The sequence below is a fragment of the Hordeum vulgare genome, chromosome 3H (assembly GCF_904849725.1).
Source record: "Hordeum vulgare subsp. vulgare chromosome 3H, MorexV3_pseudomolecules_assembly, whole genome shotgun sequence".
NCBI lineage: Eukaryota > Viridiplantae > Streptophyta > Magnoliopsida > Poales > Poaceae > Hordeum > Hordeum vulgare.
The window spans coordinates 547,355,543-547,376,016 of record NC_058520.1 but is presented as its reverse complement, the minus strand read 5'-3'; the positions used below and the strand labels follow the sequence as shown (position 1 = coordinate 547,376,016).

Below are 20,474 nucleotides of genomic sequence, written 5' to 3'. Positions count from 1 at the left end.
TAGATAGTTACAACAGTTAAGCAACTTGCTCTCTCACCTCTATGCACAAACTGGTCTCAAGATCAATTATCATAAATTTGTCCTGGTCCCACTTAATGTGCTGCTAGCAAACCTAAACATAATTATTGCTCTCATGGGTTGCAAACTTGGAAAATTCCCATTCACATACCTTGGACTTACAACACACATACAAAGAAATGAATACTTTCATCCAATATACCATTGAATGGAGACTATTTGGATGCTCTATAATGTTAAACGTTGATGGAAGACTCTAGCTCATAAGATATGTCTTCTCTGCTCTCCTCGTCTTCTTCATGAGTTCCTTGACCGTGCATGCTCGCATTGTGGAACAAATTAATAAATACATGAGGCATTTCTTTTGGAGAAAATATGGACAAGAGGAAGCTGCTTCTGCACTGATTGCATGGGATAAGGTGTGCACCCCCAAGAAACAGGGAGGAATAGGCATTCTTGATATGGAAAAGCATAACAGAGCTCTGCTAACGAAGAATATCCATAAGTTCTTAAACAAGGATAATCTTCCATGGGTCCAACTCGTTTGGAACTCATATTATTCAGCCTGGGCGTTCGGGTATTTTGGTTATTTCGGTTCGGGTAGTTCGGTTTATGGGTAATTCGGGTATTCGAAAATGGAAACCAAAATTATTTTTGTCAATAAAATACCCAAACCCAAATTACCCAAAGTTTCGGTTCGGGTAATTTGGGTACCCAAAATACCCAAAATATTCGGAGCATACATCAACTTTTGATATGAATAACTCGGATATTATGGGTATTTTTGGTAATATGGGTATTTTAGTTAGTATGGGTAACAAGTTAGTATAATAATAGCATGAAAATTTTGGACACTATGAATAATTAAGGTAGTATGGGTATTTCGGGTTTTCCAGACTAGAACCCGAACCCTAACCCGAAAATCGAATAGTCAAGAAATAAGAACCGAACCCTTACCCGATACCCGAATTACCCGACAATTCGGGTAATTTGATTCGGTTCGGGTTCGGGTACCCAAACGCCCAGGGTGACATATTATACACAATAAATTTCAGGTGAAAGAATTATAGGATCCTCATGGTGGAAAGCTCACATCAAACTCTTATAAGCTTTGGAACAAATGTTATTTGCACTCCTGGATTAGGAAACACTATTCAGCTATGGAATTATGAGTGGGTGTCACTACCATTTGCAAGGATGTTCCCAGAACTGCATTCATTTGCCAAAGATTGAAATTAGACCTTGGAATCTATGCTCAACAACAACAACATCAGTGATCATTTCCACACTCCCTTCTCAGCTACAACTTTTCAACAAGTTCATGATCTCCAAGACCTCATCATTGAGCATAGTAACCCACATAACCCTTAGAGATGGAAGGCCACTAGGGAAACAGGAAAATATTCATCCATAAAGATGTATCACGCACTAATAACGGAACGAATTGCACATCAGATTTATACTCAAATATGGAAGGGGGTGCAAGAATAAGACACAAAATGCACTTTTGGCTACTTCTTCATTATAGAGCCAATACCAGAAACCTTCTCAAGAGAAGAAACATGCACCTAGGGTGTTGTGATTGTGTCTTCTCTAACGAAGGTGGTAAAAAAACTACATATCATATATTTTGGGACTGCATCTATGCTCAAGATTGCTCGGAAAAATTCATTCCTCCCTGAAAAAGAGGAACTTCTTTCATTGATGACACATCATTGGCTAAGGGAACTTTGTCACGCGCAATTGCTCTTGACATCATTATCATTGGGTGCTGGAATATTTGGATTCAAAGAAATGGAATGGTCTTCAGAAAAGAATCTCAAAGTATGAATTCTTGGAAATTTCTAACGAAGAAATAACTCGCACTACTTGAACACAGGGTGAAGAGGAAGAAACTAGTCCAGCTAAAATATCAACCCAATCTTTAGAATAAATTTATCTTAATCATGATTTCATGATCCCAAGAGCAGGCATTGGTTAGGTGTTTAACTATTTTCCTTTTGCCTTTATTTAATACTTTGTATATATTATTTATTACTAATGGAAAATTACTGTAGAATAATTGTTGTATGGTTTCGGTTTAAAGAAAAAAACAAAGGCGGGGTACCTTTATGTCTCGACAAAGAGACGCTATGCGCCACACCATTGGATGGGATCCCACGACACCGAATATGGCTGACAAATAAGAAAATCATCCAACTATTTCAAAATGTTTTCCATCTCATTACCGTACCCAAAGGGTTATCATCTTACGAGGAAATGGGTCTTCCGCCGTTACGAGCTCCTCACTTTTGAATTGGCCGCACGCAAGAAGCAAGAGCAAGAAAGTGCTCGCAATGCAACCGAATGGTTTTTATTCCAAGACCCGGGAGCTACTCCCATTGCATCGTTCACGTTGGCTAAAATTTATGGTCAAACTTAAAGCTCAAAAACCGAAGATGCGTTATATTAGAGCAAGTTCAACGCGTCGACCCAAACGAATAGTGTCTTTATCTGTTTGGGTTCGCCGTCCACATGTCCGTGTCCGGTTTTTAAATAGGTCGATCAATGCATCTAACGGGTAGCAAGTGGACGACGGCATTGTGATAGTAAAATAATAGAATAAAGGTGATAAGGATGGACGAGCGAATTAAATAAGTAGAGAGATATGAGTGGGTGGGTGACAAGTGGATCACGCCGAACATATGTAGACGACACAGATACAGAAAACATATGCTTTGTGTCCGTATTCAATCTAAATATCATTCAAATTTGTGTCAGAAATGGGCCCGCGTGAATATGAAGTAGAGGGTTTTGGGGTTTGGACCGAAGCTTGGCCTCTATTTTTGTTCACACCGATTCAAACAAACATCGACGTTCGATTTGAATCGCTGCGTTGGAGTTACTTTTAGGCTGGCCATAGTGGGGAGTAACATAGTAGTAACATCACACATTAGGGCATCTCCAACAGTTTGTTGGTTAGCTTGTTGGTAAAATATGCCATGTCATCATCCAACACCTTAACATACAACTATTTCAATGGGTTGTATCTAGTTTGCCCAATAAGATGTGAGGTAATAAATAAGATGCTCTCTCATTCTACATTGGAGCTTGTGCAAGGGTGTTGGTTAATTTACATACAACCTTGTTCTCTTTCCTCATTTATTGCAATGACACATCATCAGAAATTCTATGTGTCAAAATTACCAACAACTATCTTACAACCATTGGAGATGCCCTTACAATGCAAATTTGCTTATGTGGCAGTGAGTTAATGAGGAGAGAGGTGCTTGTGGTAACTAGCTATGTTACAGTAACATCACACATACCAATACAAAATGAGTCTATATCCTAATTAATATGACATCCCACAAATATTACTACCCACTACGGAGGTAGTAACATAGACCAGTAACATATGCATGTTACTTGGCTAAGTTACTCCCCACTATGAGCAGCCTTATGGAACGAAGAGAGTAGGAGCATGTTCTTAGATTACTTCGAGGTGCTCACCACATACGCCATGTGGTACTGTGTTCTCGTATCTACAGCTCGCTGTACAAACTATGGTGCTCCGCTACATACAGACGATGGTACTGCTCGGGCATTTGAACGCGCGTCCGTACTGCCGGCCGACCGGGATCCCGGGGATCCTTGCTCGTGCTTGCGGGCAGGTGATGTGCAAACAGTTCGCCCGGCGTGGCCTTCGTCAGCGCTCTCATCCGTCACGAACTCGCATAGTATTTCGTGAAGGGCTTCGTTTTAACGCCGATGCGACCTTGCTTGCATGTACTCGTAGTAGAAGTCCACGACATCTTAATAACCATCAGTACACCCATGCATCCGCACAGTGACTCTGCTCCCGTTTTGCCCATGTTCCTACCTACGCCGGTCGCCGGCGTACACTCCGGCACTCCCCACTCCGAAGTTGACACAGAGCTACAGCCCGCATTGTCTTATCTAGCCCGGAATTTTTTATGTCCTATCCGAGCCGGACAAGGGAGTCGCGACGCCCAGAAAAGTTTCCAGGGAGGGACGGAACAGTGCACGCTGACAGCTGTGCCTGGGTCCTGCGACCATTCCGGTTTCGTGTAAGCGGCCGGTGATCGTGGTCGGGCGGCGCGCCTGGGTGTCAGTCAGCACGCGCACCAGAGCAACCGTCCCGTCCTATCTGTCACGCGCTATAACCTGACACCGCGCGCGAGGTGATAGGAGTCACACCGGTCTGAGCTCCGAAACCGGCCGAGGAGGACGAGGAGGCCGGTGAAAAAGGCAAAATGCACACGATTTTTAACCTTAAAGACGCAAGAAAATCATCAAAATAAACTTTGTTCCAAACAATTTCACTCGTCTAATCTAGGATTTTTTCACGATTTTAACCCATGGGATGAAAGTATTGCACGGAATGAACTCTGATTGAAACCATTTCACGTTTTTTGAAACGCCAGAGCCCGTGACGTTGCACACGTACATAGAAACGTCAGTCTAATGTGGTGTTGCAGACCCACTCAAACGCCAGTCTAATGTGGCGTTGCAGACCCACTCAAACGCCAGTCTAATGTGGCGTTGCAGGCCACGCGTGAAACGCTATGGTCCATGGCGTTTCAGCACTACGCATGTTGCTGGCAGCATGCCGTGGGCTGGCTGGATGTCGTCGCTGTGTTCCATAGTGGGTCTGCAACGCCAGCACTGTTGGCGTTTCACAATGGGCCTACAACGCCATATTAGATTGGCGTTGCAAGAAAGAAAAAACGCCACGGTAAACAGGCGTGTCATTGTTGGGCAGCAACGCCAGCACTGTTGGTGTTTCACAGTGGGTCCGCAACGCCACATTAGACTAGCGTTGCAAGAAAGAAAAAACGCCACGGTAGACAGGCATGTCACTGTAGGGCAGCAACGTAGACAGGCGTTGCATAGTGGGGCAGCAACGCCACGGCTTATGGCGTTTCTAAAAGGGTCAGATCGTGAAATGCTTTCAAATCTGGTTCATTTTATGCTCATGTTTAAAAAAAGGTTAAAACAGTGAAAAAAATCCTCTAATCTATTCATGCGGCGTCCTACAAAAAAAAATCACACTATACTGTGTGGCATTGAAAGCCTAGGCATCACACCTTCTCCCATACTAGCATCCGTGCGAGACCCGACCCCATCTCCCATACAAGGTTCACGACTGAGAACGCTAAGGCCAACTCCACCGCGCGGAACTTCTGTCCGCGCGCGTCCGTTTGAGGTAAAACGTACGAAACAGACGGTCTAACGCGTTAGAGCAAACGAACTTTTGTCCGTTTTGTGTTCGCTTTCGACCCATTCACGACCCAACTTTGCGTTGATTTTGGGTGAAAATGGACAACGCGGACGGACGGGACGCGCGCACTTGTCTGCCCCTGGCCCGCCTGTCGGTGGCACAAATTAAAACCCACACCGCCCCCTTTGGCGCCATTTCTCCCCAAACCCTCCCACGTCCCGCTGTCCCCCTCTCTCCCCCGTCCATGGCCGACGCCCATCCGAATTCCGACGGCCCGGCCGTGGACCACCCCGGAATGGCCAAGAAGAAGAAGGCCAAGGCGCCAAGGAAGCCGCGGGCGGAGTGCACGCCGGAGGACATCGCCAAGTTGGACGCAGAATCGGCGAAGAGGAGGAACCGGAGGGCGGTCGTGAAGGACAACGCCGCCGGGCGCAAGTTCGCTGCCGAGCGCGATGCGATGGAGGCCGCGCGGCGAAAGGCCGAGGTCGAGAAGAAGGAGGCCATCGTCAACAAAGCGCACACCCTCCTCATGCTTGGCATTTGCCGTCCGGCCTGTTTCTCTCCGGCGACCGTCGGCCCAGCGAGCATAGCTCGTCGATCGCCCGGTCTTCGCACTGCCAGTCGCCGACGTCGCGGACCACGCCTATGTCGCGCGGCTTCCCCCCGCCAAGGCACGACGCCCACACCCGTTTCTCGGGGTCGCCGGACGTGAGCGTGATCGCGCCTTCCACCCCACACCCCTCGACTTGTGATGTCAGCTGTGCTTCCCCGGCAACGGCGCCAGAAAAATACTTCTAATGTCAGTTGTGCTTCCGTGACAACGGCGCCAGGAATAGTCGTGTCGACGGCACCAGGAATCCTTCTGCTGCGGCTACGCCTTAAGGGACTTCCTAGGCAAATATGCAAAGGATTTCCTCCGTGGCCTTGGAGCCTTGCGTTGGTGTTCCCTCGAAGCGGAAAGGGTGATGTAGCACATCGGTGGTAAGTATTTCCCTCAGTTTGAGAACCAAGGTATCAATCCAGCGGAGGAGTCTCACAAGATTGTGCACAAACACAAAAGCTTGTTCCCAACGCTATGAAGGGGTTGTCAATCCCTTTATAGATTGTTTGCCAAGTGAGAACTGAGAGCAACAAAGTAACAAAGCAAAGTAAAAGCGCAGGTGTAAACGATGGATGTGAATAGACCCGGGGGCCGTAGTGTTACTAGTGGCTTCTCTCATGAAAGCAAGTAGACGGTGGGTGAACAAATTACTGTCGAGCAATTGATAGAACCGCGCAAAGTCGTGACGATATCTATGGCAATGATTATATCTATAGGCATCACGTCCAAAACAAGTAGACCGATACTTTCTGCATCTACTACTATTACTCCACACGTCGACCGCTATCCAGCATGCATCTAGTGTATTAAGTCCAAAAGAACAAGAGTAACGCCTTAAGCAAGATGACATGATGTAGATGGACAATCTCATATCAACGACAGAGCCCATCTTGTTACCCTTGATGGCAACTACTTAATGCGTGCCTTGCTGCCCCTACTCTCACTGGGAAAGGTCACCACATGGTAGAACCCAAAACCAAGCACTTCTCCCATTGCAAGAATCATAGATCTAGTTGGCCAAACAAAACCCAAGACTAGGAGAGACTTACAAGGATATCAAATCATGCATATAAGAAATCAGCAAAGACTCAAATATATATCATAGATAATCTGATCACAAATCCACAATTCATCGGATCTCGACAAACACACCGCCAAAGAAGATTAGATCGGATAGATCTCCATGAAGATCATGGAGAACTTTGTATTGAGATCCAACAGAGAGAAGAAGCCATCTAGCTACAAACTACAGACCCGTAGGTCTGAAGTGAACTACTCACGAGTCATTGGAGGGGCGATGATGATGATGATGAAGCCCTCCAACTCCAAAGTCCCCTCCGGCAGGGTGCCGGGAAGGGTCTCCAGATGAGATCTCGCGGAAACGGAAGCTTGCGGCGGCGGAAAAGTATTTTCGAGGCTCCCCTGATTTTTTGCTGTATTTTAGGGAATATATAGGCCAAAGATCTAGGTCAGGGGGCGGCCAGGGAGGCCACAAGCCCTGCCACCGCCGCCTCCCCCTGGTGGCGGAGTGAGGGCTTGTGGGCTCCCAGGAGCCCTCCTGGCTTGGCCCACAGGCCCCCTGATCTTCTTCCGTTCGGGAAAAAAATCATTTCGGGGATTTAATTCCGTTTGGACTCCGTTCCAAAATCAGATATGGAAAGAGCCAAAATCACAGAAAAAACAGGAACTGACACTTGGCACTGAATTAATAAGTTAGTTCCAAAAAAGATATAAAAGGTACATAAAACATCCAAAGATGACAAGATAACAGCGTGAAACCAACAAAAATTATAGATATGTTTGAGACGTATCAAGCATCCCCAAGCTTAACTCCTGCTCGTCCTCGAGTAGGGAAGTTATAAAGAATTAATTTTTGATGCTTTCATGCTACCTAGCATAGATGTCCTTTGTAACTCCTCTTATGTGACGTGAATGTTCAGATCCATTAGATTCAAAACAATAGTTTGCTATTGACGTGGAAACAATAATAATTCAAGCAAACTAGCAAGGTAATCATGAACTTTCAAAATAACAAGGCCAAAAGAAAGTTATCCCTACAAAAGCATATAGTCTGGCTATGCTCTATCATCATTGCACAACGAATTTAAATCATGCACAACCCCGGTATTGGCCAAGTAATTGTTTCACACCTTTACTTTCTCAAACCTTTTCAACTCTCACGCAATACATGAGCGTGAGCCATGGTTATAGCACTATAGATGGTGTGGAGTGTGGTGGAGGTTGCAAGACAAAAAAGGAGAAGATAGTCGCATTAACTAGGCATATCAATGAGCTATGGAGATGCTCATCAATAGATATCAATGTGAATGAGTAGTGATTGCCAATGAAATGATGCACTAGAGCTAAGAGTAAGTGAAAGCACTTAAAGAAAACTAGTGGGTGTGCATCCAACTTGCTTGCTCACAAAGACCTAAGGCAATTTTGAGGAAGCCAATCATTGGAATATACAAGCCAAGTTATATAATGAAAATTTCCCACTAGCTATATGGTGGTGAAAAAACGAGAGACTCTAAATCATGAAGATCATGGTGCTTAATATGCACAAGTATGGAAAAAGTGGTAGCATTGTCCCTTCTCTCTTTTTCTCTCATTTTTTTATTTTTTTGGTGGGCTCTTTGGCCTCTATTTTTCTGGTGGGCTTCTTTGGCCTCTTTTATTTCCTCACACGAGACAATACTCCATTAATGATGATCACCACACTTTCAACTCAAAACTTAGAGAAACTATGACTCTATATGGAATGCCTTCGGTAGTGTACCGTGGCAATGATCTAGCATGGCATAGACATCAATGGAAACATCATGCTAGCTATCTTATGATCATGCAATGGCAATGTAGACGTGGTGGCACATGTCATGGTGGTAGTTGCATGGCAATATATCTCGGAATGACTTTGAAAAAGCCATAGTAGGTAGGTATGGTGGCTGTTTTGAGGGAGGCTAATGGTGGGTTTTGTGCACCGGCGAAAGTTGCACGGCACTAAGAAGATAGTGATGGTGGAAGGTGAAAGTGCATCTAAACCATGGAATCAACATTAGTCATGAAGAACTCATATACTTGTTGCAAAAAATTTATTAGTAATCGAAACAAAGCATTCAACGCATACTCCTAGGGGAAGGGTTTGTAGGTATAAACCATAACGCGATCTCGACCGCCACGCAAAGGATGACAATCAATAGACTAATCATGCTCAGACTTCATCACATAGCGGTTCACCATACGTGCATGCTACGGGAATCACTAACTTCAACACAAGTATTTCTAGATCCACAACACCTTACTAGCATGACTTCAATATTACCATAACCACAACTCAAAACTAATTGAGATGAATCAAACTCTTCTAACTATTCAATGCACATGAAGGTGGAAGTTTTCATATCCCTTTGGATAACTACCCCTTTTGAGACTACTTTCAAAGCATAGATCAACTACCAAGCCACACACCGCTGTGCTCTAAAAGATATAAGTGAAGCGCATAGAGCAAAAGTATCTAGCTCAAGAGATATAAGTGAAGCACATGTGAGCTGAATTGTCTACCAAAAGATATAAGTGAAGCTCGACAAAATCACGGTGAGTGCATGTCTCTCTCTCTAGGTGTGCAACAAGGATGATTGTGACACAACAAAAATAAAAGACTCCTACGATACAAGACGCTCCAAGCAAAAACACATAACATGTGGTCAATAAAAATATAGCCCCAAGTAACGTTACCGATGGATTGAAGACGAGAGAGGGGATGCCTTCCCGGGGCATCCCCAATAGGATTTTACGGCATCCTTGAATCTCGTGGGGTGCCTTGGGCATCCCCAAGCTTGAGCTCTTGCCACTCTTTATCTTTTTGTCCATAAGAACTTCACCCAAAACTTGAAAACTTCACAACACGAAACTTAAACAGAAACTCGTGATAACATTAGTATGAGAAAGCAAACCACCACTTCCTTAGGTACTGTAGCAAACTTAAATTCTACTTATGCTGATGTTGGGTTACTGTATTGAAAGGGCATGCTATGCCCCTAATTGACTTTTGGTGTTAATGACAACACATACATAGGAAACTAATCCTATTTGTTGAGTGTATCTCAGGATGGCAAGTACTTGAGTAGATTGAGAACTATGTGCCAAAGGTGGTCTGAGAAGATCGGGATTTATATTTCAAGAAGGCTCGGGATTGAGTAAATATGATGTAGACTATCCTTTTGAGTTTACTATTATTGAGTATAGGGATCCCGCACTATTAAGAGGGGATCACAGGTTTTGCGATGAACTTTCTCATACCACATCTTCACTATCCTACCCAATACCACATATTCTCTACTCTGTTCCTATCTCAATACAGGTCTATTGCCTCGGACTTCCGGCTCCCTCCGGACGTCCGAGGGCCGGACGACCGGCAGGCTTCGGAAATTCACAGTTCAAATTCACTGTGAGTCGAATAACTCGGATTTCCGGCCTTCTCTGGACGACCAGAAGTAGTTGAGTCGAATAACTCGGATTTCCGGCCTTCTCTGGACGTCCGGTCGCTGTTCAAATTCACAGTGTTTCCAGTCATAGCTACAGCCCTCGGACGACCGACCCCAGTCGGACGTCCGACCCCTTGCGGACGCCCGGACTTCTGAGAACTGCTGGACGTCCGGACCCTGTGTGACTTAAAGTATCCCCAACGGCTGTTTTACACTCCCCACTATATATACCCCTCACCCACTTCGTGAGTGGGTGTTGAACACAACTAGAATACATCCAAGAACACATTTCTTCTCACTCACTCTTGTCTACACCAAATCTTAGATCCCAAGAGCATTTGTGAGTCCCTTTGAGTGTTGTTCCAATCAAAAGATAGATCGTCTCCCTCTCCTCCTTCCCACCAAAGTGATTTGTGATTTGAGCAAGTTTTGAGCAATCCCCGTGATCTTGTTACTCTTGGAGGTTGGGGACTCCTAGGCGGTAGGAGTCTTCGGAGAGGAATCAAACCATTGTGATTTCCCCCGGAAAGTTTGTGAAGGTTTGGAAGCCACCTCAAGGCTTACCACTAGTGGTTGAGAAACGCCTTCGTGGAGTTATCTCAAAGGGAGAATAGGGTGAGCCTTCGTGGCGTTGGTGTGCCTTCGTGGTAACATCCGCCCCTCTTACGGTGACGTAGCTTCCCTCCAAGGAAGTGAACATCGGGATACATCCTTGTCTCTCTTGGAGTTTCGGTTATTCCTAACCCTAACTCTCTACTTGTGTTAATCCTTATTATGTACTTGTATTTGATTATTGTTTACCGCTTGTCTTACTTCACTCTAAATAGCTTACTCCTTGTCGTAGCAATTATTAGGCCTACACTCATATTCCGCACTTTTGCCTAAAATTGCTAAGTAATTATTAAAATTTGGAATTGTACCTATTCACCCCCCCTCTAGGTCCATCTCGATCCTTTTCAATTGGTATCAGAGCCTCGTGCTCTATTCTTGTGGCTTAACCGCCCTAGAGCGAGATGGACGGGGTTCTAGCTACGGTAGCTCCAGTGCAGAGGGACGAGACTTCCACGGAAGTCAAGTCTTTCACCTCTAAGGACCTGGAACGGGCCGTTGCCAAGCAAAAGGAGGAGCATGATGCTTCTCTTGAGGCCATGGTCCAAATGAGACTGGCATCACTAACCACAGGGACAACCACGTCCCCGAGGGCCTCACTGTTGGGGAACGTCGCATGGGAAACAAAAATTTTCCTACGCGCATGAAGACCTATCATGGTGATGTCCATCTACGAGAGGGGATATTCGATCTACGTACCCTTGTAGATCGCACATCAGAAGCGTTAGTGAACGCGGTTGATGTAGTGGAACGTCCTCACGTCCCTCGATCCGCCCTGCGAACCGTCCCGCGATCAGTCCCACGATCTAGTGCCGAACGGACGGCACCTCCGCGTTCAGCACACGTACAGCTCGACGATGATCTCGGCCTTCTTGATCCATCAAGAGAGACAGAGAGGTAGATGGGTTCTCCGGCAGCGTGACGGCGCTCTGGAGGTTGGTGGTGACCTAATCTCAGCAGGGCTCCGCCCGAGCTCCGCAGAAACGCGATCTAGAGGTAAAACCGTGGAGATATGTGGTCGGGCTGCCGTGGCAAAGTTGTCTCAAATCAGCCCTAAAACCTCCGTATATATAGGGGGAAGAGGGGGAGCCTTGCCTTGGGGTCCAAGGACCCTCAAGGGGTTCGGCCGAGCCAAGGGGGGGAGTCCTCCCCTTCCAAACCGAATCCAACTAGGTTTGGAAGGAGGAGTCCTTCCCCCTTTTCCCACCTCCTCTTTTTTCTCTTTTCTCTTTGATTTTCTTCCTATGGCGCATAGGGCCTTCTTGGGCTGTCCCACCAGCCCACTAAGGGCTGGTGCGCCACCCCCAAGGCCTATGGGCTTCCCCGGGGTGGGTTGCCCCCCCCTCGGTGAACACCCGGAACCCATTCGTCATTCCCGGTACATTCCCGGTAACTCCGAAAACCTTCCGGTAATCAAATGAGGTCATCCTATATATCAATCTTCGTTTCCAGACCATTTCGGAAACCCTCGTGACGTCCGTGATCTCATCCGGGACTCCAAACAACATTCGGTAACCAACCATATAACTCAAATACGCATAAAACAACGTCGAACCTTAAGTGTGCAGACCCCGCGGGTTCGAGAACTATGTAGACATGACCCGAGTGACTCCTCGGTCAATATCCAATAGCAGGACCTGGATGCCCATATTGGATCCCACATATTCTACGAAGATCTTATCGTTTGAACCTTAGTGCCAAGGATTCATATAATCCCGTATGTCATTCCCTTTTTCCTTCGGTATGTTACTTGCCCGAGATTCGATCGTCAGTATCCGCATACCTATTTCAATCTCGTTTACCGACAAGTCTCTTTACTAGTTCCGTAATACAAGATCCCACAACTTACACTAAGTCAAATTGCTTGCAAGGATTGTGTGTGATGTTGTATTACTGAGTGGGCCCCGAGATACCTCTCCGTCACACGGAGTGACAAATCCGAGTCTCGATCCATACTAACTCAACGAACACCTTCGGAGATACCTGTAGAGCATCTTTATAGTCACCCAGTTACGTTGCGACGTTTGATACACACAAAGCTTTCCTCCGGTGTCAGTGAGTTATATGATCTCATGGTCATAGGAACAAATACTTGACACATAGAAAACAGTAGCAACAAAATGACACGATCAATATGCTACGTCTATTAGTTTGGGTCTAGTCCATCACGTGATTCTCCTAATGACGTGATCCAGTTATCAAGCAACAACACCTTGTTCATAATCAGAAGACCGTGACTATCTTTGATCAACTGGCTAGCCAACTAGAGGCTTGCTAGGGACAGTGTTTTGTCTATGTATCCACACATGTATATAAGTCTTCATTCAATACAATTATAGCATGGATAATAAACGATTATCTTGATACAGGAATTATAATAATAACTATATTTATTATTGCCTCTAGGGCATAATTCCAACAGTCTCCCACTTGCACTAGAGTCAATAATCTAGCCCTCACATCATCATGCGAATTACATTGTAATAAATCTAAAACCCATACAGTTCTGGTGTTGATCATGCTTTGCCCGTGGAAGAGGTTTAGTCAGCGGGTCTGCTACATTCAGATCCGTGTGCACTTTGCATATATTTACGTCGTCCCCTTCGACGTAGTCGCGGATGAGGTTGAAGCGTCGTTTGATGTGTCTAGACTTCTTGTGAAACCGTGGTTCCTTTGCTAGGGCAATGGCACCCGTGTTGTCACAGAACAAGGTTATTGGATTCAGTGCGCTTGGCACTACTCCAAGATCCGTCATGAACTGCTTCATCCAGACACCCTCCTTAGCCGCCTCAAAGGCAGCCATGTACTCCGCTTCACATGTAGAATCTACTACACGCTTTGCTTGGAACTGCACCAGCTTACCGCACCCCCATTAAGAATAAATACGTATCCGGTCTGCGACTTAGAGTCGTCCGGATCTGTGTCAAAGCTTGCATCGACGTAACCCTTTACGGCGAGCTCTTCGTCACCTCCATACACGAGAAGCATCTCCTTAGTACTTTTCAGGTACTTCAGGATATTCTTGACCGCCGTCCAGTGATCCACTCCTGGATTACTCTGGAACCTGCCTGCCATACTTATGGCCAAGCTAACGTCCGGTCTAGTGCACAACATTGCATACATGATAGAACCTATGGCTGAAGCATAGGGGACGGTGCTCATATGCTCTCTATCCTCATTAGTTGCTGGGCACTGAGTCTTACTCAATCTCGTACCTTGTAAAACTGGCAAGAACCCTTTCTTGGACTGTTCCATTTTGAAGCTCATCAAAACTTTATCAAGGTATGTGCTTTGTGAAAGTCCTATTAGGCATTTCGATCTATCCCTGTAGATCTTAATGCCTAGAATGTAAGCAGCTTCTCCTAGGTCCTTCATAGAGAAACTTTTATTCAAGTAATCCTTTATGCTCTCCAAAAACTCTACGTTGTTTCCAATCAGCAATATGTCATCCACATATAATATTAGAAACGCCACAGAGCTCCCACTCACTTTCTTGTAAATACAAGATTCTCCAACCACTTGTATAAAACCAAATGCTTTGATCACCTCATCAAAGCGTTTGTTCCAACTCCGAGATGCTTGCACCAGCCCTTAAATGGATCGTTGGAGCTTGCACACCTTGTTAGCATTCTTAGGATCGACAAAACCTTCAGGTTGCATCATATACAACTCTTCCTTAAGGAAACCGTTAAGGAACGCCGTTTTGACATCCATCTGCCAGATTTCATAATCGAAAAATGCAGCTATTGCTAACATGATTCTGACGGACTTAAGCATCGCTATGGGTGAGAATGTCTCATCGTAGTAAACTCCTTGACTTGTGAAAAACCCTTTGCCACAAGTCGAGCTTTATAAACGGTCACATTGCCGTCAGCGTCCGTCTTCTTCTTAAAGATCCATTTGTTCTGAATAGCCTTGCGGCCCTCAGGTAGTACTTCGAAAGTCCATACTTTGTTCTCATACATGGATCCTATCTCGGACTTCATGGCCTCTAGCCATTTGTTGGAATCTGGGCCCACCATTGCTTCTTCATAATTTGCAGGTTCATTGTTGTCTAACAACATGATTGACATGACGGGATTACCGTACCACTCTGGAGCAGCACGTGGTCTCGTCGACCTGCGTGGTTCGACAGGAACTTGAACCGGAGTTTCATGATCATCATCATTAACTTCCTCCTCAACCGGCGTCGCAATGACAGAGGTTTCCCCTTGCCCTGCGCCACAATCTAGAGGGATGAGAGGTTCGACAACCTCCTCAAGTTCTATCTTCCTCCCACTCAATTCTCTCGAGAGAAACTCCTTCTCGAGAAAAGCTCCGTTTTTAGCAACAAACACTTTGCCCTCGGATTTGAGATAGAAGGTGTACCCAACTGTCTCTTTTGGGTAACCTATGAAGATGCACTTTTCCGCTTTGGGTTCCAACTTTTCAGGATGAAGCTTTTTGAGATAAGCATCACATCCCCAAACTTTAAGAAACGACAACTTTGGCCTTTTGCCATACCACAGTTCGTATGGTGTCGTCTCAACGGATTTTGATGGTGCCCTATTTAAAGTGAATGCAGCTGTGTCTAATGCATAACCCCAAAACGATAACGGCAAATCGGTAAGAGACATCATAGATCGCACCATCTCTAATAAAGTACGATTACGACGTTCGGACACACCATTATGCTGTGGTGTTCCAGGCGGTGTCAACTGTGAAACAATTCCACATTGTCTTAAGTGAGCACCAAACTCGAAACTCAGATATTCACCCCCACAATCAAACCGTAGGAACTTGATCTTCTTGTTACGATGATTTTCAACTTCACTCTGAAATTGCTTGAACTTTTCAAATGTTTCAGACTTGTGCTTCATTAAGTAGACATAACCATATCTACTCAAATCGTCAGTGAAGGTGAGAATATAACGATATCCGCCGCGTGCCTCTACGCTCATCGGACCGCACACATCGGTATGTATGATTTCCAACAAGTCACTTGCACGCTCCATTGTTCCGGAGAACGGAGTTTTAGTCATCTTCCCCATGAGGCATGGTTCGCACGTGTCAAGTGAATCAAAGTCAAGTGACTCCAAATGTCCATCGGCAGGGAGTTTCTTCATGCGCTTTACACCAATATGACCTAAGCGGCAGTGCCACAAAAATATGGTGCTATCATTGTTAACTCTAACTCTTTTGGTCTCAATGTTATGTATGTCTGTATCACTATCAAGATTCAATATGAACAATCCTCTCACATTGGGTGCATGACCATAAAAGAGGTTACTCATAGAAATAGAACAACCATTATTCTCTGACTTAAAAGAGTAACCGTCTCACAATAAACAAGATGCAGATATAATGTTCATGCTCAACGCAGGCACTAAATAACAATGATTCAAGTTCATAACTAATCCTGATGGTAACTGAAGTGAAACTGTGCCAACGGCGATTGCATCAACCTTGGAACCATTTCCTACGCGCATCGTCACTTCATCTTTCGCCAGCCTTCGTCTATTCCGCAGTTCCTGTTTCGAGTTGCAAATATGAGCAATAGAACCGGTATCGAATACCCAGGCACTACTACGAGAGCCGGTTAAGTACACAACAATAACATGTATATCAAATATACCTGATTTTTCTTTGGCCGCCTTCTTATCAGCCAGATACTTGGGGCAGTTGCGCTTCCCGTGACCCATACCCTTGCAATAGTAACACTCTGTTTCAGGCTTAGGTCCAGCTTTGGGTTTCTTCGTCGGATTGGCAACAGGCTTGCCGCTCTTCTTTGAATTTCCCTTCTTGCCTTTGCTGTTTCTCTTGAAACTAGTGGTCTTATTCACCATCAACACTTGATGCTCTTTACGGAGTTCAGACTCTGCGACTTTCAGCATCGCAAACAACTCGCCGGGTGACTTGTTCATCCCTTGCATGTTGTAGTTCAACACAAAGCCTTTATAGCTTGGCGGCAGTGATTGAAGGATTCTGTCAGTGATAGCCTCTTGCGGGAGTTCAATCCCCAGCTCAGCTAGACGGTTTGAGTACCCAGACATTTTGAGCACATGTTCACTGACAGACGAGTTGTCCTCCATCTTGCAAGCATAGAATTTATCGGAGGTCTCATACCTCTCGATCCGGGCGTTCTTCTGAAAGATGAACTTCAACTCTTGGAACATCTCAAATGCTCCATGATGCTCAAAGCAACGTTGAAGTCCCGGTTCTAAGCAATACAAGACTGCACATTGAACTACTGAGTAGTCCTCCTTACGTGTTAACCAAGCGTTCTTAACATCCTGGTCAGCCGTAGCGGGTGGTTCATCTCCTAGCGCAGCATTAAGGATATAATCCTTCTTCCGAGCTTGTAAGATTAGCTTAAGATTATGAGCCCAGTCTACAAAGTTGCTTCCATCATCTTTCAACTTAGCTTTCTCTAGGAACGTATTAAAATTCAGGTTGACTGTCGCGTGAGCCATGATCTACAACACAAATATATTCAAAGTGGACTTAGACTATGTTCAAGATAATTAGAGTTTAACTTAATCAAATTACTCGCTAAACTCCCACTCAAAAAGTACATCTCTCTAGTCATTTGAGTGGTTCATGATCCACTTACACTATCTCAAGTCCGATCATCACGTGAGTTGAGTATAGCTTCAGTGGTAAGCATCCCTATGCTAATCATATCATCTATATGATTCATGATCGACCTTTCGGTCTCATGTGTTCCGAGGCCATGTCTGCACATGCTAGGCTCATCAAGCTTAACCCGAGTGTTCCGCGTGTGCAACTGTTTTGCACCCGTTGTATGTGAACGTTGAGTCTATCACACCCGATCATCACGTGATGTCTCGAAACGACGAACTGTAGCAACGGTGCACAGTCGAGGAGAACACAATTTCGTCTTGAAATTTTAGTGATCACCTTATAATGCTACCGTCGTTCTAAGCAAAATAAGGTGCATAAAAGGATTAACATCACATGCAATTCATAAGTGACATGATATGGCCATCATCACGTGCTCCTTGATCTCCATCACCAAAGCACCGGCACGATCTTCTTGTCACCGGCGCCACACCATGATCTCCATCAACGTGTCGCCATCGGGGTTGTCGTGCTACACATGCTATTACTACTAAAGCTACATCCTAGCAAAATAGTAAACGCATCTGCAAGCACAAACGTTAGTTTAAAGACAACCCTATGGCTCCTGCCGGTTGCCGTACCATCGACGTGCAAGTCGATATTATCTATTACAACATGATCATCTCATACATCCAATATATCACATCACATCGTTGGCCATATCACATCACAAGCATACCCTGCAAAAACAAGTTAGACGTCCTCTAATTTTGTTGTTGCATGTTTTACGTGGTGACCATGGGTATCTAGTAGGATCGCATCTTACTTACGCAAACACCACAACGGAGATATATGAACTGCTATTTAACCTTATAAAAGGACCTCCTCGGTCAAATCCGATTCAACTAAAGTTGGAGAAACTAACACTTGCCAGTCATCTTTGAGCAACGGGGTTACTCGTAGCGATGAAACCAGTCTCTCGTAAGCGTACGAGTAATGTCGGTCCAAGCCGATTCAATCCAACAATACCGCGGAATCAAGAAAAGCCTAAGGAGGGCAGCAAAACGAACATCACCGCCCACAAAAACTTTTGTGTTCTACTCGAGAAGACATCTACGCATGAACCTAGCTCATGATGCCACTGTTGGGGAACGTCGCATGGGAAACAAAAAATTTCCTACGCGCACGAAGACCTATCATGGTGATGTCCATCTACGAGAGGGGATATTCGATCTATGTACCCTTGTAGATCGCACAGCAGAAGCGTTAGTGAACACGGTTGATGTAGTGGAACGTCCTCACGTCCCTCGATCCGCCCCGCGAACCGTCCCGCGATCAGTCCCACGATCTAGTGCCGAACGGACGGCACCTCCGCATTCAGCACACGTACAACTCGACGATGATCTCGGCCTTCTTGATCCAGCAAGAGAGACGGAGAGGTAGATGAGTTCTCCAGCTGCGTGACGATGCTCCGTAGGTTGGTGGTGACCTAATCTCAGCAGGGTTCCGCCCGAGCTCCGCAGAAACGCGATCTAGAGGTAAAACCGTGGAGATATGTGGTCGGGCTGCCGTGGCAAAGTTGTCACAAATCAGCCCTAAAACCTCCGTATATATAGGGGGAAGAGGGGGAGCCTTGCCTTGGGGCCCAAGGACCCTCAAGGGGTTCGGCCGAGCCAAGGGGGGGAGTCCTCCCCTTCCAAACCGAATCCAACTAGGTTTGGAAGGAGGAGTCCTTCCCCCTTTTCCCACCTCCTCTTTTTTCTCTTTTCTCTTTGATTTTCTTCCTATGGCGCATAGGGCCTTCTTGGGCTGTCCCACCAGCCCGCTAAGGGCTGGTGCGCCACCCCCAAGGCCTATGGGCTTCCCCGGGGTGGGTTGCCCCCCCCTCGGTGAACACCCGGAACCCATTCGTCATTCCCGGTACATTCCCGGTAACTCCGAAAACCTTCCGGTAATCAAATGAGGTCATCCTATATATCAATCTTCGTTTCCAGACCATTTCGGAAACCCTCGTGACGTCCGTGATCTCATCCGGGACTCCAAACAACATTCGGTAACCAACCATATAACTCAAATACGCATAATACAACGTCGAACCTTAAGTGTGCAGACCCCGCGGGTTCGAGAACTATGTAGACATGACCCGAGTGACTCCTCGGTCAATATCCAATAGCAGGACCTGGATGCCCATATTGGATCCCACATATTCTACGAAGATCTTATCGTTTGAACCTTAGTGCCAAGGATTCATATAATCCCGTATGTCATTCCCTTTTTCCTTCGGTATGTTACTTGCCCGAGATTCGATCGTCAGTATCCGCATACCTATTTCAATCTCATTTACCGACAAGTCTCTTTACTCGTTCCATAATACAAGATCCCACAACTTACACTAAGTCACATTGCTTGCAAGGATTGTGTGTGATGTTGTATTACTGAGTGGGCCCCGAGATACCTCTCCGTCACACGGAGTGACAAATCCGAGTCTCGATCCATACTAACTCAACGAACACCTTCGGAGATACCTGTAGAGCATCTTTATAGTCACCCAGTTACGTTGCGACGTTTGATACACACAAAGCTTTCCTCCGGTGTCAGTGAGTTATATGATCTCATGGTCATAGGAACAAATACTTGACACATAGAAAACAGTAGCAACAAAATGACACGATCAATATGCTACGTCTATTAGTTTGGGTCTAGTCCATCACGTGATTCTCCTAATGACGTGATCCAGTTATCAAGCAACAACACCTTGTTCATAATCAGAAGACCGTGACTATCTTTGATCAACTGGCTAGCCAACTAGAGGCTTGCTAGGGACAGTGTTTTGTCTATGTATCCACACATGTATATAAGTCTTCATTCAATACAATTATAGCATGGATAATAAACGATTATCTTGATACAGGAATTATAATAATAACTATATTTATTATTGCCTCTAGGGCATAATTCCAACACTCAGGGCCACATG

At 45.4% G+C, this 20,474-nt stretch overlaps 1 pseudogene; it reads left to right on the top strand.

Moving 5' to 3' along the window:
• Positions 1–3,587: 3,587 nt before the first annotated feature.
• LOC123442006 overlaps positions 3,588–20,474 on the top strand; it is a 35,502-nt pseudogene continuing 18,615 nt past the window's right edge.